The 20126-nt window shown below is 36.8% G+C and overlaps 1 long non-coding RNA gene across 1 annotated transcript; it reads right to left on the reverse strand.

Annotated features, from left to right (window-relative positions):
* Positions 1-552: 552 nt before the first annotated feature.
* Positions 553-2155, reverse strand: LOC144566329 (uncharacterized). Its single transcript, XR_013515173.1, has 2 exons — positions 1188-2155; positions 553-1077 (listed from the first exon to the last, which is right to left on the reverse strand). It is a non-coding gene; the product is annotated as an uncharacterized LOC144566329 (long non-coding RNA).
* Positions 2156-20126: the final 17971 nt, after the last annotated feature.

The following is a 20126-nucleotide window of genomic DNA, read 5'->3' on the forward strand; positions in this document are numbered from 1 at the left end:
ACTATCAAGATATTCAAATTTCAAATCTCTGGCTGTGAATAGGACAGCTTGTTTGGTGACAACTGTACATGCTCAAGCATAAATATTATTATTTTAATAAAAAAATTGCAATAAATTTTAGTTAGAATTGCATACTAAAGCATTACGTATTGCTGTATCAGCAACCATTTTTCTTATAGACAAGACAAAGCTTCAATATTGCAGCTTTTATTAATTTCCCCTCTTTTCTCAAAGTATAAAGTATGAAAGTTACTCAAAAGTATATAAAGAACTGGAAAAGGATGACAAAAATGGATTTGGGGTTAAAGTTCAGAACCAAAAATTGCTATTTTGGCTATAACTTAACCAGTATTATTAAATTTAAAAAAAAAAAAAAGAACAAAGCTATTTATCCTATATGGTCATAAATTCATAATATTGTTGTTTAAAACTTAACTCAGACCTTGTTCTCAGATAGCTTTAAAATGACTAATAAAACAAAAATTAATTAAACAGTAATCAACAGGTTTACAAATGCCTTTGTATACACCGAAAATTTTCCAGTACATATCATTAATGGGCTAAACTAAAAATAATACATACCATTTTGTAAGAATATGCAAGGATGAAGATTGCATGTTCCATGACAATCAGTTAATTTGAAATATCAACCTTATAAAAAGTACATCCTCTACCTTAATTAATTATTCACATATATTTATCCCTTCTAAATATACAATCCAAAATTAATCACCCACAAAATCTCATCCACAGTGTGAGAGCTCAAATGCTCAACTTCATCCTGGTACATACAAAGACTCGTCGTCATTTATTAATTAAACAATTTCTTCTCCGCTGATCTATTTCGAAAGCGAGTCTATGTGTAACTTGCACTTCTTGCATGCCGGCGCTCCTCCCAACTTTCGGCCAATCCCTCCTCTTGCAGACTGACATGGCCGGCCACCGCTTGGGTGAGGTTTGCGTGCAACACAATGCCATCTGGATAACAATTTCAGCATCCTGGCCCACGTACATGCTGTATAATTTGGGATCGATGATGGGTTCCAGCCTATTCTATCTTGGAAGATAATTAATCACCTTTTACATTGCAAAATATTTGACGGGTAAGAAATAGTATTTTTTTCATACTCTTAGCCGTATCCATACCCGTACCCAATAAGCTAAACAAATAATAATATTACCCGTACCTGTCTTATCAAATATGGTACGGGTCGGGTAAACGAAGATAAGAACATGAGGCACGAAAGACATGGCATTTGAACCCTACTTCAGATTTACTTGTATCAACCATCCACTTTGATCCAAATAGGGATGATCTGTTCAACTTACAAGTAGATCGTCGACTACCAGAAAAAGAAGTGACAATAATAAACACAATCTAAAATTGTCATTTAAATCAAATGAAACATCATATACAAATTTTATGTAATTTCCATTCTATCTTCCCTTGATTTATCTGTATCAGAACAACCACCTTTGATCAATCAATAAGAACATAGGAGTAACCCGAATTTATGTATAGAAGGTTCAAGCCCCTTCAAAAACAAAATGAAATAACAAAATCTATCAAGAAACTTCCCTCCTAATATATAACTAGGAAACTTACACACCCAAGGGCACACAAGCGAAAAACTTGAATCTATAATGGAAGGGATGTTGCAAAACCACCTAAAAATAGGGCTATCTATGACTAGAAACTTGCGACTTGGAGGATGCATGCACGGCCATGGCCGCCACAACTTTAGCCCAAGCCACCAGCTCTCTTTTCATCCTCTCTTCATCAGTCCACAACACCGGGTCCACAGGACTCTCTTTATCCCCAATGGGTAGAAATGAAAGCATTGACATAGATCCGTTTAGGACCTCCGATTGAGTATCGAAGGTTGTAGGCATGTCTTGAGTTCCCAAAGCCATATCTCTTAATTAATTAGAAGCTTGCCTTTTCTTGTATAATAATTTCCTTCTTCTCCTTTTTTTCTTCTCTTCTTCTTTTGTAATTGTTTGATTTTCTATTGTTCCTATAGAACGAAGACTTGTTGATATATATATGAAGAGAGAGAAGTGAAGAGATGGAAGAAAAGCACGAGGAACACATTAAGTAATTGACAACGAGAGATATAATAATAGGAACATGTAAGGTATATACCAAAGTATAAAAAAAATGTGATGTCAAATAGAGCCGCGTTGGCATGATAGGGATTGTGCCTTCTCTCTTAGACTACTCGGTACACATTACTATAAGATGAAACTTCTCTCTTTTAGGGGTAAATAATTTAACAGAGCGATTTTAACTTCATGCAGATCTGTTTTGATTTTACAGTCCATGCGCTGCATGAAGTCAATACAGATCTGTTAAACATTTTACCACAAAAGACTAATGGTTCAAAAATGAATTGTTTCTTCCTTTGTTCTCTTGAGCATATATAAGCATCACATATTACAATCATAACCCTGCAGTTTTCTATAATTACTTTCTTACCAATATAACCCTATAGTTACTATTAATGCAATAAACATACATGAATCTCAACACTCCCCCTCAAGATGGGCAAAAGATATCACTTAAGCCCATCTTGTCACAAAACCTATCTAGATCTATTGAGTTAAGTCATTTGGTGAGGCAGTCGGCTACTTGATCTCCAGTAGCTACATGACTCAGCTCCAATAGTCCACTTTCTAGCTTTTCCTTTATGAAGAACCTATCGATCTCCACATGCTTGGTTCTGTCATGCTGCACAGGATTGTTGGCAATACTGATCGCTGACTTGCTATCGCACCACAATTTCATTTGAGCTCCGTGATCCACCTTAAGCTCTTCCAACAACCTTTTCAACCATATGATCTCAGCAACTCCCAATGCCATAGCCCTGTACTCGGCTTCTGCTGTCGATCTCGCAACAACTGGTTGCTTCTTGCTCTTCCAAGAGACCAAGTTGCCCCCTACGAACATGCAATAGCCAGCTGTGGATCTCCTGTCATCTTGGCAACTAGCCCAGTCAGAGTCACAGTAGCCCTCAATATTCATGTGTCCATTTTGCCTAAAAGACAAGCCTCTCCCTGGTGCACTCTTCAGGTACCTCAGAATGTGATACACTGCGTCCATATGACCCTTCCTAGGGTCATGCATGTAGCGGCTCACCACGCTCACTGCAAATGAGATATCGGGACGTGTATGTGTCAAATAGATCAATCTGCCTACCAGTCTCTGGTACCTCTCACGATCAACCTGTTCTCCTGCCTCTGCACTTATCTTGGCCTTCACATCAATTGGAGAAACTGCAGGCTTGCACCCCAACATGCCTGTCTCAGTGAGCAAGTCTAGGACATACTTCCTTTGAGATAGAACAATCCCCTCTGCTCCACGAACCACCTCAATCCCAAGAAAGTACCTAAGCTGTCCCAGATCCTTCACCTCAAATTCTTTTCCCAATCTTGCCTTCAATTGTGCAATCTCCCCCTCATCATCCCCGGTAATTATCATATCATCGACATACATGGCCAGCATAGTAATATGACCAACATGTTGTCGAGAAAACACCGTGTGATCAGCATTGATCTGCTGATAGCCCATGCCTACCATAGCCTTCCTGAACCTATCAAACCAGGCCCGGGGAGACTGCTTCAACCCATAAAGCGACTTCTTGAGCCTGCACACCTTATCCACTGTCTGGTTCGTGCCAAACCCTGGTGGAACCTCCATGTACACCTCCTCCAACAAATCACCATGAAGAAAGGCATTCTTCACATCAAGTTGGTGTAACTGCCATCCCTTATTCACTGCCATGGAAACCAATGTCCTCACTGTGCTCATCTTCGCCACGGGTGCAAAGGTCTCATCATAGTCAATGCCATAGGTCTGACGATACCCCTTCGCTACTAGCCGAGCCTTGTAGCGCTCAACCAGACCCTCTGGATTCTGCTTTACTGTGAAGACCCACTTGCATCCAACAGCCTTCTTGCCTGGTGGTAATGACACAAGTTGCCAGGTTTTGTTCTTGCGAAGGGCACTGAGCTCTTCTAGCATGGCTGCTTGCCACTTCGGATCTCCTTTAGCAACCTGCCAACACTTAGGGATAGAGACAGTGTCTAATGATGCAATGAATGCTCCATATACAGGTGATATGTGTGAGTAAGAGACAAATTTGGCAATGTCATGTGAAAAACCATATCGGTTAGGAGGAATGCCTGCATTCTCGCGAGAAGTCCTCCTTACCGATGGGAGAGTGGGAGGAGTAGAGAGAGGAATCATATCACCTGTGTATTCTGGGTCTGAGGTGGATAGTGAAGGTGTCTCAAGAGTCGGAGTAGGCAAGGACAAGGGACTCGGCACAAATGGCACTATAGGTAAGGCTCCCTCATTCTGCTTATTTCTCCTCACATACACTTCACCATATCTCGACTCCCCCTGAACCTGAGTTCTACCACCTTCAGGCTCAATCCTCTCAACTTCCGGCTCGATCCTAGCCGAATTCTCCTGTTCCGGCTCAACCACAGCCGAATTCTCAATAACAATTGGGCAACCAACATCACCTATGCTTGCCATTCTCCTCTCACCATCACTACTACTCCCCTTTCGTCTCATACCTCCTGTATCGAGCGAGTCTTCAAATGGTGATGTCGTTTCTGAGGAGTAGTATGATTCGAGCTCGTGAAAAGTAACATCCATACTCACAAACATTCGCCTCTCAACCGGGCTCCAGCACGCATACCCCTTTTGAGTGGCTGAGTACCCCACAAAGATACACCTCACAGCCCTTGGATCAAGTTTTCCCACATTTGGCCTGTTGCCATGTACAAAACACACACACCCAAAGGTTTTGAGAGGAAGAATATCTCCATTCTTACCTGTCAGCATCTCAATTGGAGACCTCCAATCTAATACCCGCGAGGGCATCCTGTTGATCAAGTAAGCTGCTGTCATAACTGCTTGCCCCCACAAGTGCTTTGGAACTTTCATCGAAATCATCATACTCCGAGTTACCTCAAGGAGATGCCTGTTCTTCCGTTCTGCTACCCCATTCTGCTCTGGTGTGTATGGACACGTGGTTTGATGCTGTATCCCCTGGGATGACAAGTACTCTCCAAACGCCTTATTCGTGTACTCTGTCCCATTGTCAGACCTCAATACCTTCACAACTGCACCGTATTGAGTCTGAACCATTTTGTGAAAATCTTTGAAACACACAAGCACATCACTCTTGTTTTTCATCAAGTAAAGCCAAGTCAAACGAGAAAAACAATCAATAAAAGACACAAAATATCTAAAACCATTCAAAGTAGTTATGGGACAAGGTCCCCATACATCCGAGTGAATCAAATCGAAATTACAAGATCTCCTACTACCAGAGCTAGCATAAGAGCTTCTGGTATGTTTGCCTAACTCACATGCATCACACACTAACTTCTCCTTATTGGCTTTTTCAAATAAAGACGGATACAACCTACTCAAAACCGGAAATGAAGAGTGACCTAGGCGCCTATGATGGAGCAGCAGTAAGTCTTCCACACTTCTCTCAGCTCTTCTAGCTTTCTCTACGATGGATGAGAGGGCCGAGCCCATACCCTCCTTATCCATGTACCACAGGCCTTTATGCAGTGTCCCAGTCCCGAGTACCTTGCCCATCCCCTTCTCTCGGAAGATCACCTTGGGATTATCAAACAAAACAACACAATTTAGTTGTGAGATAATGGCACTTATAGATAGGAGATTCACAGGAAAAGAAGGAGCATGCAAAACATTAGACAAAGTCAGAGTGTTGGTACATTTCACCGTACCCGTACCAACCACCGGCTGGGCCGTACCATCGGCTGTCCGGATGCTCTCTGGAACCGCTAGATGAGTATAGAAAGAAAACTCCCTAGCAGCACCAGTCACATGGCGAGATGCACCAGAATCGACTATCCAATCCGGTGATCTAGTGGTGGATATAGAGGTAAGAGCAAGTGTATCACACGCACCTGTGGTTGTGTAAGCAACAGAAGCAAAGTTACCCCTGACAGAAGATGAGGTGGATGCATCATCGACTACACTTTTCTCACTTGTTCCTTTCTGCCTCCTCCTGACTATCTCCATGATCAAATCCTCCTCGGATAACCCCACAATAGCTTCCTCCTCCTCTGCAACCATCATATTTGCCCGATTGCCTCCTCTTCCACCTCTTCGGCCCCCATGACCACGTCCACGACTCCCAAATTGCCCCCTCCCACCTATGTCTCTCTCCTTGGGTGGCTTAGGACAAGCTTGCTTCAGGTGACCTACCTCACCACAGTTGTAGCACTGTCGAGTCTCGCCTCTGTACCCTGTGTTACCTAAGTTGGAGGCTGCTAGAGCTGACTTCACCTGTGGAAGTCCTCCTGCCCCAGCCTGCAGTCCCATCCGGCTCTCCTCCTGTATCATAGCCGAGATTGTCTCATCCAGTGAGGGAATCTTCGGCTGAGCTAGTAGCACCGCACACCTTGGCTCAAATGCCGGGTTCAACCCCCTCATAAAGTGCATAGTCCTTCTCTGTACTCTATCATCTCCTTTCTTACACTCGGGGTCCTTGCAGCTCGCGGGTGGTGAGAAATGATCATAGTCTGCCCACAGTCACTTCAGATCTGCGGCATACTCCTGGATCGATCTCTCTCTCTGTGCCACTGCCTCTATCTCCCACTCAATCTGGAACACTCTCAAGTTGTTGTCGGCTCCTGCATAGATCCTCTGCAGCTTCCCCCAGACATCACTCACGGCCTCTATGCCATCCACCGTGACAGCAATAGATGCAACCATTGAGTTCAGAAGCCAAGTATGCAGCAGGCTATGAGTAGTCTTCCACTCATTGTGCTCAACCGAGTCCTTCGCTGGTTCCCCCTTCTCACCTGTCAGATACCCCTCAAGGTTCCTTCCTGATAGAGCCCTCTTAACCCGACGCGACCAGCTCAAATACGTGGCTGATCCATCAAGTTTCAGCTCCACATTCTGAAGATCTAGCTTCACCTGCACCAGAGCAGGTGCTGAGACCGCAGTCTTGGTCGAGGCACTAGCTCCCTGTATGAGCCCGACCAAGACCTTCAGAACCTCAGGATCGATCTTGCCTAGACATTCCAATCATGTACCTCCCATACCATCTCCTGACATTCTCAAACACACGTAAAGGCTCGATCTTGCACCTCAAGACAGATCTAAACCATCTCCCCTTTTTTTCTTCTCTTCTTTGACGCGATCTTGATCTATCTCATCAAGATTCGAGCCCAAACTCAATCGAAAACTCGATCTAAACCCGCATCTCGGGTATCGTGGGGTGTAGGCCCCCCACGCCGGCCAAATCAAGCAAAGAACAACCTTTCGTACCTTTGGTTTGGCCTAGAAGAAGAAAAAAAAATGACCTGCTGTAACCGAAGCTGCTGTAACTGGAGCTGCTGTAACTGGAGTTACTGTAACAGGAGCTGCAGTAACTGAACCTGCTGTAACTGGAGTTACTGTAACAGGAGCTGCAGTAAGTGAAGCTACTGGGGTGGCAGAGCTCGGATCAGCGATCAAGGGAAGGAGAGGCGGAGCAAGAGCAGGGCGGAGGCCGCAGATCCAGGGCGGAGCTGCTAAGATCGGGGCGAAGCAGTGTGGATCTGGACGGAGCTGACCAGATCTGGGCGGAGCTGATCCGACCTAGGGCATCCTAAGCGGCTGCACAGGCCAGCAGCGACCCAGGCGGAGGTAGGCGGCGCTCCGACGACTCTCAGTGGTCCTGGCGGAGGGAAAAGGCTCCTCTCTGCCTTGGGCGACGGGTACTGTAGCTCGCGCTACAGTAATCGGAAAAAAAAAACTAGGGTGTTGTTTTTAAGCTCTGATACCAAAAAGACTAATGGTTCAAAAATGAATTGTTTCTTCCTTTGTTCTCTTGAGCATATATAAGCATCACATATTACAATCATAACCCTGCAGTTTTCTATATAATTACTTTCTTACCAATATAACCCTATAGTTACTATTAATGCAATAAACATACATGAATCTCAACAACCACTCTCTTAGGTTGTTAATTCTTTGGGTCTCTCATATATATGTGAATAACGTACGTGCTCTGTTTCTTAATTTTAATTAGATATGAACATTACAGTGGCCGCAATAATATATGGGATATATCAGCGTAATTTTATAAATGGATATATCACACGAATATTATTATTATTATCACCATCATGAATTGCTATCAGATAATTTGATTAGTGAACATTGTGTTTTGACTAGTGAACATTATTAACTATTAACAATTACATTTCTTATTGTCTTGTAGAAGTTGCCAACTAACTATCAAAAAGAAAAAAAATGGGTTTATTTGGAATAACAGCGTCGCTGCAATACCAAATAATGAAAGTGCGTGGACTTATTTACCATTTAAATGCCCTAACTAGATTCTATCTATTTGTTTTATTGTTCAGTTTAATACATTATTACTTATTTTATTTTTATTTTTTTAAAAAGGCCAAAGGCCCATTCCACCATTCCACAGGAAATATATTACACCACCCGTTTAATACCAAAGTACCCACAGTGGTACGCCAACCCTTGCAATATACCAGCAAAACAAAATCAGCAATATTGATACTATCCAATTGCAATATAAGATACATACCAAACAAGTCATATACCAAACTAAAGAGGAGTCTAGTGACTAAAAGTAATCTAGATTAGCTATTACTAAGCCACACTTTAAGAGGCTAAGGAAAGTTAAGTTCAAAATTGAGTGGCACTGTCTTCATATCTGCGGAGTAGACTCAAGTGGTTGGTACACCACTATCTCCAAAGGCATAAACTGGTTTAAAGGGATTGCATCCTCCAGAATTGGCATCCAAGCACCCACCTCCATTTGCACTACCTCGGAAGTGTTCCCTGCCCAATAACAAAGTAAAGATTATTTGATTAAAAAAATAATGGATCGAGCTGTTTATTCCTACATAAGACTATCAAACCCTGTGATTCTATAACCTCCCTAAGTAGTACATGTTTATTCCTACATTTTTTGTATATAATGGGATATCTAGTAGCTAAAGAGCAATCTAAAAACCAAATATCGTTCCAGAAGCTACAATTAGATGAAGTACCTGTGATGTACCTTACACTAATAGATCTGATTTGTTCTAAAATACAAATTGTTTGCCAAAAGGGAGAGGGAGTATGATGATGGGTAATGTATTTGTAAATTATAATATCCTTTAAAGTACCATAGTATGTGTCATTTTTCAATTTCCACCATCGTTTTAACAGTAAAAAGATGTTCATTTCCTTAAGATCTAATATTCCTATACCGCCATATTGTTTTGCTATACAGACATTCTCCCATGCCACTAGAGCATATTTTTTTTTTCAGTACCTTTCCATAAGAATCTATGCCTAATTTTATCTATTTTATAGATAACAGTAAGGGGTATTTGGTAAACCGACAAAGCATATAATGGGATAGAGCAAAGTACTGAATTTATTAAAGTAACCCTACCGCCTATTGATAAGAGTTGTCTCTGCCAATTAGGTAATCTAGCTTCTATTTTATCAACTAAGAATTTCCAATCAGCCTGTAAGTTTCTGGTTATGCAAAGGTAAACCTAAATACTTAATTGAGAATTCTCTCAATCTACACCCAAATGTATGGTTAAGAGTAGAGACGTTGGGGTCAATGTTCAGAGGATATATTTCAGTTTTTTCAAGGTTCATTCTAATACCAGATAAGGCCTCAAAACCCATCATTGCCCACCACGCGGACTCGACGTTCTCCTCAGTGGCAGCCAAGAAGAGTATAGTATCGTCCGCATAATAACAATTGGTATGGGCTATCTACACAAGGAGGGTCTAACCCTTGAATACTATTCGCTCGTCTCCCTTTGTTAAAAATCTTGCTAAGTGTATGGGCCACTAAAATGTACAAGAATGGAGATAATGGATCTCCTTGTCCAACACCCCTTTTACAATACCCCATTAATGATAAGACATTAATAGTAATACATTATTACTTATTAGTGTGCAATCTGCATCTCTTGTGATTTTAGTATTCAGTCTATATATATGATTTATTGATGAGTTTCGATCATTTAGTGTCAAAATTATTAGAATAATATAACAAAGAACAAGAACACAATCACTCCCATGAATCTCCCTTCCCTCCCTTTGTTTATTTCAATTAAATATTTGTTTTTCTTCCATGCTTTTCTCTCTGTTACAAAGAATGTTTTATAGCAAAGTTCACCTCTTTAGAAACAAATCATAATCCAATCTAAACTTGGAAATAAATTACACACCAATCAATCATGACAAATAAAGGAAATATAGAACATTTTGGTCCAGCCGTATAAACCAAGAATATATGATTTCCTTCTTCATTTTCTTCTAGATCGGATGTGGACTTTGTTGTACGTATTAGCTTGTAACTTCAACACCCTCCTTCAAGCTCATACGTAGATATCTGTCATACCGAGTTTAGATAGAGATTCCTCAAATGCCTTGCTTGATACCGCCTTTGTGAGCATATCTATCAATTGTTCGTGTGATCTCACGAATGGCATGGAAATAATCTTGGAGTCCAATTTCTCTTTGATAAAATGTCTATCCACTTCAATATGCTTTGTTCTGTCATGCTGCACTGGATTATGAGATATATCTATAGCAGCTTTATTATCACAAAAAAGTTTCATTTCAGCACGGGGCTCAAAGCCTAATTATGTTAATAGTTTTCTCAACCACAACAATTCACAAATACCTTTTACCATTCCTCAAAATTCAGCCTCAGCACTGGAGAGTGTCACTACATTTTATTTTTTACTCTTCCAGGTTACCAAGTTTCCACCTACAAAGGTAAAATATCCCGCGGTAGATTTCCTATCAACCACACATCCAGCCCAGTCAGCGTCCCAGTAACCGGTTATATTCATGTGTTGGTTTTTCTGAAAAGAGATTCCTCTTCCAGGTGCACCCTTCAGATACCTCAGGATTCTTACTACTGCCTCCATGTGCTCTCTGCTTGGAGAATGCATAAATCTACTAACAACACTCACTATATAAGCTATGTCAGGTCTAGTATGAGATAAATAAATCAATTTTCCAACCAATTTTTGATACCTTTCCTTATCTTCAGATTTTCCATCTGGGTCTATGTCCAGTTTTAAATTTTGAACCATGGGTGTATCTGCTGGCTTACAATCTATCATTCCAACTTCAGTTAGAAGATCAAGTATGTATTTTCTTTGAGAGAGAAAGATACCTTTTTTGTTTCGTGATACTTCTATTCCAAGAAAATATTTCAAACCACCCAAATTTTTCATTTCAAATTCTTTTGACAATCTAGCTTCTAATTCTTTTATCTCCATATGATCATCTCCTGTAATAATCATATCATCAACATAAATTATTAACACAGATATCTTACCTCGACATTTCTTAAAGAACATCGTGTGGTCAGATTCACTCTGGGTGTACCCATAACCTTTCATTGCTTGACAAAATCGTCCGAACCATGCTCTTGGTGATTGTTTCAACCCATAGAGTGCTCTCTCCAACTTACGCACTTTCATAGTTGTTTCTGGGTACCAATATCCAGGTGGGATATCCATGTAAATCTCTTCCTTCAGATCACCATGCAAAAATGCATTTTTAACATCAAATTGATGTAGTGGCTAGTCTAGATTTGCTGCAAGAGATAAGAGAACCCAGACAGAATTTAATTTTGCAACAGGTGAGAATGTTTCCTGAAAATCAACACCATACGTTTGTGTATATCCTTTTGCAACTAATCTTGCTTTATATCTCTCAATTTTTCCCTCTGCATTGTATTTTATAATATATACTCATTTGCACCCGACTGTTTTCTTCCCTTCTGGTAATGTTACTAATTTCCATGTACCATTCTTCTCTAATGCATTCATTTCTTCTTTCATTGCTTTTACCCAATTATGGTCTTTCAAGGCTTCTTCTGTTTTTTCTGGTACATTTACTGAAGATATTTGGTTCACAAAGGCTTTCAAAGGTTCTGACAATTTTTCAGTGGTTGTATAATTAGCAATAGGGTATCTTACTTCCTCACTTGTTCCATCCTCCGGAATGTACCGTTTTGGTGGTTTTCCTCGGTTATTTCTAGATGGTAATTTACGGAGAGTATTAGTAGCACTTACCTCGGGAATATCCTCAGGAGATCTTGGCCCTTGTGATACTTGGTCGGATTGTATTACTGCATCATTTAGGTCTATCCTGAAATTCGGTTCAGATTGGATGACCCGAATTGGGTAAGATTGGATGACCCGAATTGGATCTGTTTGGATGACCTGAATTGGGTCATGGCTCTGATTTGACTGGTTTGCATTTTTGGCATGATCTTGATTTGACTTATTTCCAAATTCTATTGGATATGAATTTATTTCATTTCCGGCAGCAGGTACATTTCCTAATTTGGTAAGATATGGATTTATCTCAATTTCCAAATTTTCGGCAACAGGTTCATTTCCAATATTTTCGGCAGGATGTATATTAGGTGGATTATTTTCGACAATAGCCCTATTTTCGGTAATAGGTGGATCATTTTTGGCAGTAGGTGAATTTTCGACAGGAGAGCTTAAGAAATGTAAATCAGAGAAATCCAATTCTACCTGATTCTCCTCCTGAATTGGACTTTCGATTTGTTTCAAAAAATATTCACCTTCTAAAAATGTGACATCCATAGTTGTAAAGAATTTTCTCGTGTTTGGATTATAACATTTATATCCTTTTTGATGTGTACCGAATCCCAAAAAAACACATTTTTGTGCACAAGGTTCTAATTTGGACCGAAAATTCTTTTGAACATGCACATATGCAATGCATCCGAAAATTTTAGGAGGTAAATTTAAAACAGACAGAATTATGATATGAGAGGATAACATTTGAAGAGGAGTTTTGTAATCATGTACTCGGGTTGGTGTACGATTAATTACGTAAATTGCAAAAGACACAGCATTATCCCAAAAATTCAGGGGCATATTACTCTCAAACAATATTGACCGAGCAGTTTCGAGAATATGCCTATTTTTTCTCTCTGCTATTCCATTTTGTTGGGGGGTTCCCACACACGAGGTCTCATGTATAATCCCTTTATCTTTAAAGTAATTATGCACATTTTTATTTACATATTCTGTCCCATTATCACTTCTGACAACTTTTATCTCTTTTTCAAACTGAATTTTTATCATGTTAAAAAAATCTTGAAATACTTTCGTTACTTCATCCTTAGTTTTGAGTAAATAAAGCCATGTCATCCGTGTACAATGATCGGTAAAAAGAATAAACCATCGACAACCAGACTTTGAGACAACCGGGGATGGTCCCCAAACATCAGTATGAACTAAATCAAAAGGAAGAAGGTTTTTATGATAACTATCAAGATAAGTTGTACGATGACTTTTAGCCTTAATACAAGTTTCACAAACTAATTGTTCATTTAAACCAGAAAATAAATGAGGTGAGAGTTTTCTCATGTACCCAAATGAGGGATGCCCTAATATCCTATGCCATAACAAAACTTGCTCTCTCAGTTGTTTTGAATCATTTTTTAACATAAATGAGTTTCCAGTCTTCATCTCCTCCAAGTAATACAATCCATCTCGTTTAGTACCACGGGCAATGATCTCCTTGGTGAGGATATCCTGAAAAATACAATGATTGGGAAACATGAGAGCTACACAATTTTGTTCTTCTGTTAACTGTCCAATAGAAATCAATTTTGTAGATAAAGATGGCACTAGCAAGGTGTTTTTAAGAGTAAGAGTTTTAGAAATCTGTACATCTCCTGCCCCGTTTACCGGATAAGCGATTCCATTCGCATTAAAAATACCATCCTTTTTGGTTTTCTTTCTCACCATAAAATCTTTTTCAGAATATGTCATGTGGTCGGAAGCTCCTGAGTCAATGACCCATTCTTTGTTACCTGAGTTGCTGGAACTACCTGCAGCATGAAGGGCAATAGATCCAGACCAATAGCTGGTTTTGGCTTGAACTGCACCATGAATCCCTTACTGAAAACCTGTTTCTGGTTGAGCCGAATTCACACCACCGAGTTGAATGGCCATAATTTGGGTTTGTTGTAGTGCAACAAGTTGGGTTAATTTTTCCAACAATGTTGTTGTGTTCTCATCTCGTGAGGAGTAAGAACTAGCTTCAGGTTCACTCATGATAAAAGGGAGAGATTATTGGTGAGGTTTTGGAATATTGAGGTTTTCGGATCGATCACTGCTCTGATACCATGTCAAAATTATTAGAATAATATAACAAAGAACAAGAACACAATCACTCCCATGAATCTCCCTTCCCTCCCTTTGTTTATTTCAATCAAATATTTGTTTTTCTTACATGTTTTTCTCTCTGTTACAAAGAATGTTTTATAGCAAAGTTCACCTCTTTAGAAACAAATCATAATCCAATATAAACTTAGAAATAAATTACACACCAATCAATCATGACAAATAAAGGAAATATATAACATTTTGGTCCAGCCGTATAAACCAAGAATATATGATTTCCTTCTTCATTTTCTTCTAGATCGGATGTGGACTTTGTTGTACGTATTAGCTTGTAACTTCAACATTTAGTATTCTTTTTGACGGCCCGACGCATTAATTATATTGTATGATTTAAATGTTCTTGTATTCAATTTGTGTGCTTTATTGTTCAACACTTCAACTTGAATATTTTTTGTCAGAACTTTGTTGGGGCACCGTTTGAAGTTCGTTGGAGCTCAATTGAGTAGTTCATCGGAGCACCATCGGAGAGTACGTACTGGCGGGAAAGAGGTAGAACGTTTAAGTATTAACTAATAAAAAAAATGATTGATCAAAGTAGTTGATAGTAATTATAAATAAACGAATGAAAACACTATAATTAAACTAAAATAAAAATTGTTGATTTCTCACGGAACATATATAATGTACTAACAAAAATGCTTAAAAGTAACAGCCAACGTGAGCGCACGGTTATATGATTCTTCATCAATTGATTTGAATGAAATAATAAGATAATTATTTTGTGAAGACAAGAAATTTAGGATTAAAAATGAGAAATTTTCAAAATTTACTAAAATTATTTTTAAAGGATAATTTCCTCCGACGACTATATATATCGTATCTCTATAATTCAATTTAAATTTTGTGTTGTGTCTTCATCACCTTCAAATTCTAGATTCGTAACTTGTGATTGTGAGAAATTTATCACAACACTGAGGGGTATTATAGATTTTTTAGAAATGAATTTCTCTCTTTAATCCGATCAAAGAATTTATATTCTTCAATGCCTATGTTAAATTCATCTCCATCGAATAAACTATATTAATTTTATGGGTTTATATTCTTGATAGTAAGTATCTGAAAAATCTTAGCAATATACTTTTATATTGAGCTTAGTTTTTTTTTTTTTTTAACTTATAGACAATTATTTGTCTTACAATCAATAAGTTCAATTTGCTATTGTAAAATATAATTAAATTAGTGATCGATATTTATTTAGCTGTGCTCAAATATATCTATTTGTAGCATCAGCCAATCAGGATCTATCGATATATTAAGTTATTAACTTTTTCTACAATTTTATAGTTAGCATGTACAAAATCTGACAATTGGTCAGAACCAATGTGTATTCAGTCATCTTTTTTAATACAGTGTTATACAACTCATTAAGAAAAAAGTAAATTTTGAGATGTATATTTTTGAGATACAGGAATGAGACTATATATATATATATATATATATATATATATTATACCAAGCAGAATTTAAAATTTTTCTCACGTGTTAAGGTGATTTGCAACAATTGTATTCATGTATTCGTAATGAACAACAATTTTGTTGGGACAGGAAATGGGGACATCGGCCAGGAATTTGTATCCTCTATAGTGACTTAAAATTTAAGTTTGAAATATGAAGCGTCTGATCAGAACTCAGACCAGTTTGTTCATGGAACTCCATTAGGGCCTGTTCGGCCGACAAATGAGAATGGACTTGGGCACGGGAATTGAATTGAAAAACACTGTTCCCGTGGGAAAAAAAAAATCAGTTGAACTGAATTTTTTTTTTCCCACGTGAACAGTGATTCGTCCGAACAGGCCCTTAATATTAGTGTCACTTTAAAACGGACGGTCCAGATTTTTTTTCTACAGCAACTCAAAATTTTGAGTTACACGCTACAAATTGTATGGGTTTGAGGATAAACATATTTATTCTATAATTCGTAATGAACAAGAAATTTTTCAAATGAAGCAAATTAACAAAAATAAATAAAAATAAATACAATAGCTAGCGATATGTTACTCTTTTTAAAAGCCATAGTAAACATTTAAACTACGATATTTGGGAGACGCAAAACAAATGTCGTTATTACAGCATTAATAAATAGATCATGCGGCTCACGACCAGCAATAAACAGTATTAATTATAAATTTATAAGAGTAAAGCTAGCGTGTGACATGCTCACCAAGAAAGTTTGGTGAGCATAACTTCAAAAGTATATCGGATCGACATCAAATGCCAAATCCAAACCGTTGAAATCCATGTACTTCATGAGTGATGCATATATATGCAAACTTTTGAAAGTTTCGAGTTTATTTGCTACACGATCAAGTGGTCAAAGAAATAAACATTTTATTATAAGTTATTTTATATATTCAATTTTTATTATTTCTTTGACCACTTGACCGTGTAGCAAATAAACTCGAAACTTTCAAAATTTTGCATGTATATGCATCACTCATGAAGTACATGGATTTCAACGGTTTGGATTTGATATTTGACGTCGATCCGATATACTTTTGGAGTTATGCTCACCAAACTTTCTTGGTGAGCATGTCACACGCTAGCTTTACTCAATTTATAATACTGGGACGAAAGCAGTGATGTCATTTGTGATTTGTGAACACACAAACGGTCAATTGGCCGGTAATTGTATCTTTTTGTTGATTTAATTGGGTTTGGTTACGTGAGCTCCCTGCCACGTGTCACGTGTGAACTTAAAAGGTTACTGACTCATATTTTATTTTTATAATTTATATCATTACATCACCGATTTTTATAATACATAACTTCAAATATTCATGCCAACCCGAAATTTCTTTTCTTACCATCCTAATAAATCAAAATTAAATCATTACCACCCGTTTATTTCAAATTCAGATTCTACCACGAACTCACAGACCCAGTGTGCGGACGGATCCGAACTCATACTCAGTGTGCGGAAAGATCCGAACTCATACTGGGTATGAGTTGAGATCGAATATATTCCAAAAATAGTGATATATTACCATAGATTATCGAATTAAAAGATATATCATTGTACTGTTTGATAATAAAATTTAATTTATATGATGACTCAATTAAAAAATTAAAAAATAGTTTATCACTGAATATATAATGCATGTACTCTTTCACATCTTATATTATTTTACATAAACATATGCAAATGTATAAGCGATATATATATATCCACATAAAAGTTTATATATTGTTTTAAATACTATAATGATAATTTCTATAATTTCTGCAAGTTCTAAGTATTTTTGTTTTTTTTGCAATATCACTGTCAGTTTTGGCGATTTACTAATTTCAAATATATCCAGAATTAAACGAAAACATCTAATATGCATTATTGTAGCATTTTTGTGTAAAAATTTTTATATTAATTTAAAAAATAGTCTAATCATAATTTGTGCAAGTATATGGTAATATTTGAGGTACGACTATAAATTTTGATCGTTTAATCACTTTGAATCTCTCTAGAATTAATTAAAAGCAAATTGACTTCTTATAAATTATTTGAATAATTATAAATCTGAATAAATTTAAATCTTGTATAGAACTCATGTATTTAATTTATTTTTAGCTATGTTTTGACCAACGAGTTAATTGGGACGAAAGTTGCCCAAGAAAACATATCCCGTCAATTGCTGAGAATAAAATTTGCGTATATCATATCGTGCATTTGCATAATAAAATGCGGCGGGTTTTGCGGCCATTTTTATTAATATCCTTAATATGTATTATTGTTTTAAAAATAACCTTACATTGAATTTTTTTATTAAAAATGCCTCAACCGCTAGGCCCACGGGCAGCCCAAAACACAAGAGGACTGCCCGTGACTGGGGCGCCCCACGGTCTTTTTTTTTTTTTTTTTTTTAGAGATCTTAGTATTTTGATTTGAATAATTTTGTGAAAAAAAAGTTTTCTTATTTATAGTGTATGCCAAAAAAATAAAATATTTGATATATTTACGAAGTGATGTCATAAATTTGTATAACTTTGATTTTTTTTTTTTTTTTTTTTTTTGGTGAACTTTGATTTTATTTGTCAGTTGGATATATACATACACATACACATATACACATATACATATACATATATATACATATACATATATACATATACATATACAAAACTACATATATACACATACTTTTTTAGTAGCTCTAAACTACTATTTTGAATAAAGGTCAAGTCCTTAATTAGTGTTATATTTAGACTTGTGATATCCAACTAACAAATAATATTAGTATACATATACACATATACATATACACATACACTTTTGCTTTGGTCCATACTACAATTATAATTTGATATTAGTTAGTAACAAAAAAAGGTAGAAGATTACAATTCATGCAACATATATATATATATATATAGAGTACGGCTAACGCGCTTCCTCTAGCATATGGGCCGAAATGCTTCCGGTAGAAATTTGAAATTTCAAAATCCAAAAAGTCGATCTGAACCGTTCATCTCCTTCTCCATATTAATATCTGCTTGGAGACCAAATTTTACATTTTTCTGAAATTTTTTACTATTTATTAAGCCACTTTGAAAATCGCTGATCCAATGGTTTTACTGTTTTGTTAAGCCACCGTTGGATCAGCGATTTTTAAAGTGGCTTAATAAATAGTAAAAAATTTCAGAAAAATGTAAAATTTGGTCTCCAAGCAGATATTAATATGGAGAAGGAGATGAACGGTTCATATCGACTTTTTGGATTTTGAAATTTCAAATTTCCACCGGAAGCATTTCGGCCCATATGCTAGAGGAAGCGCGTTAGCCATACTCTATATATATATATATATATATACAAAGTCTTTTGTACATGCAATCTCATGTAATAAAACATAACATATACTCATCAGGATCCAATACAATGTTTGTATAAAAGTTATATCATTACCACTTAGTAACCACATGATCAAGCTTTGGCCCAAAATTCGGCAAGTTTGGACCGAAATTTCATACAAACTATGGCGTATTAGATCCAACATATCAAAAAAAAAGTATGCATGTGATCCATGACATGATGTCTCTTGGTTAAAGATCTCCAACATATTGCATCTCCAAATGACATTCATCAACATATATGTGCATACATAATAAACAATAAAAATTCTCAGTTAAAATTTTCGTTCAAAATTATAAGAAAATATTTATACATAAAATTAATTGAATCTGTATAACTTTTATACGAACCACTAAAAATCAATTTCGTAAAAAAAAATTTATTGCATATTATATGAATTTACGACATCACTTCATAAATATATCCAAATGTTTTATTTTTTGGCATACACTCTAAACAAGAAAAAAAATTTCTTCACAAAATTATTTAAATCAAAATACTAGTACATGTATATGTATATGTATATATATATATATGTGTATGTATATGTATATGTATATGTATATGTGTATGTATATGTATATGTATATGTGTATATGTATATATTATACATATATTATAAAAACCATAATAAAGGTCAAGTTCTTAATTAGTGTTATATTTAGACTTGTGATATCAAACTGACAAATAAAATCAAAGTTCATCAAAAAAAATAAAAAAATCAAAGTTATACAAATTTACGACATCACTTCGTAAATATATCAAATATTTTATTTTTTGACATATACTCTAAATAAGAAAACTTTTTTTTCACAAAATTATTCAAATCAAAATGGCCGCGGGTTTTGAGTCGTCTTGGTTAAGAGTTGTTCAGTTCAAATTATTGCGAGTCTCTATTCTCGAATCGTTATGGGTCGGATGAGGCCATGAGGGGTTGGATTTCAAGTCATCTTACTTGAAATCATTTTTCGGATAGGTTAGATTTTATATTGTTTAGATT

This window comes from Carex rostrata, chromosome 15, assembly GCF_964058835.1.
Source record: "Carex rostrata chromosome 15, lpCarRost1.2, whole genome shotgun sequence".
NCBI classification, from domain to species: Eukaryota; Viridiplantae; Streptophyta; class Magnoliopsida; order Poales; family Cyperaceae; genus Carex; species Carex rostrata.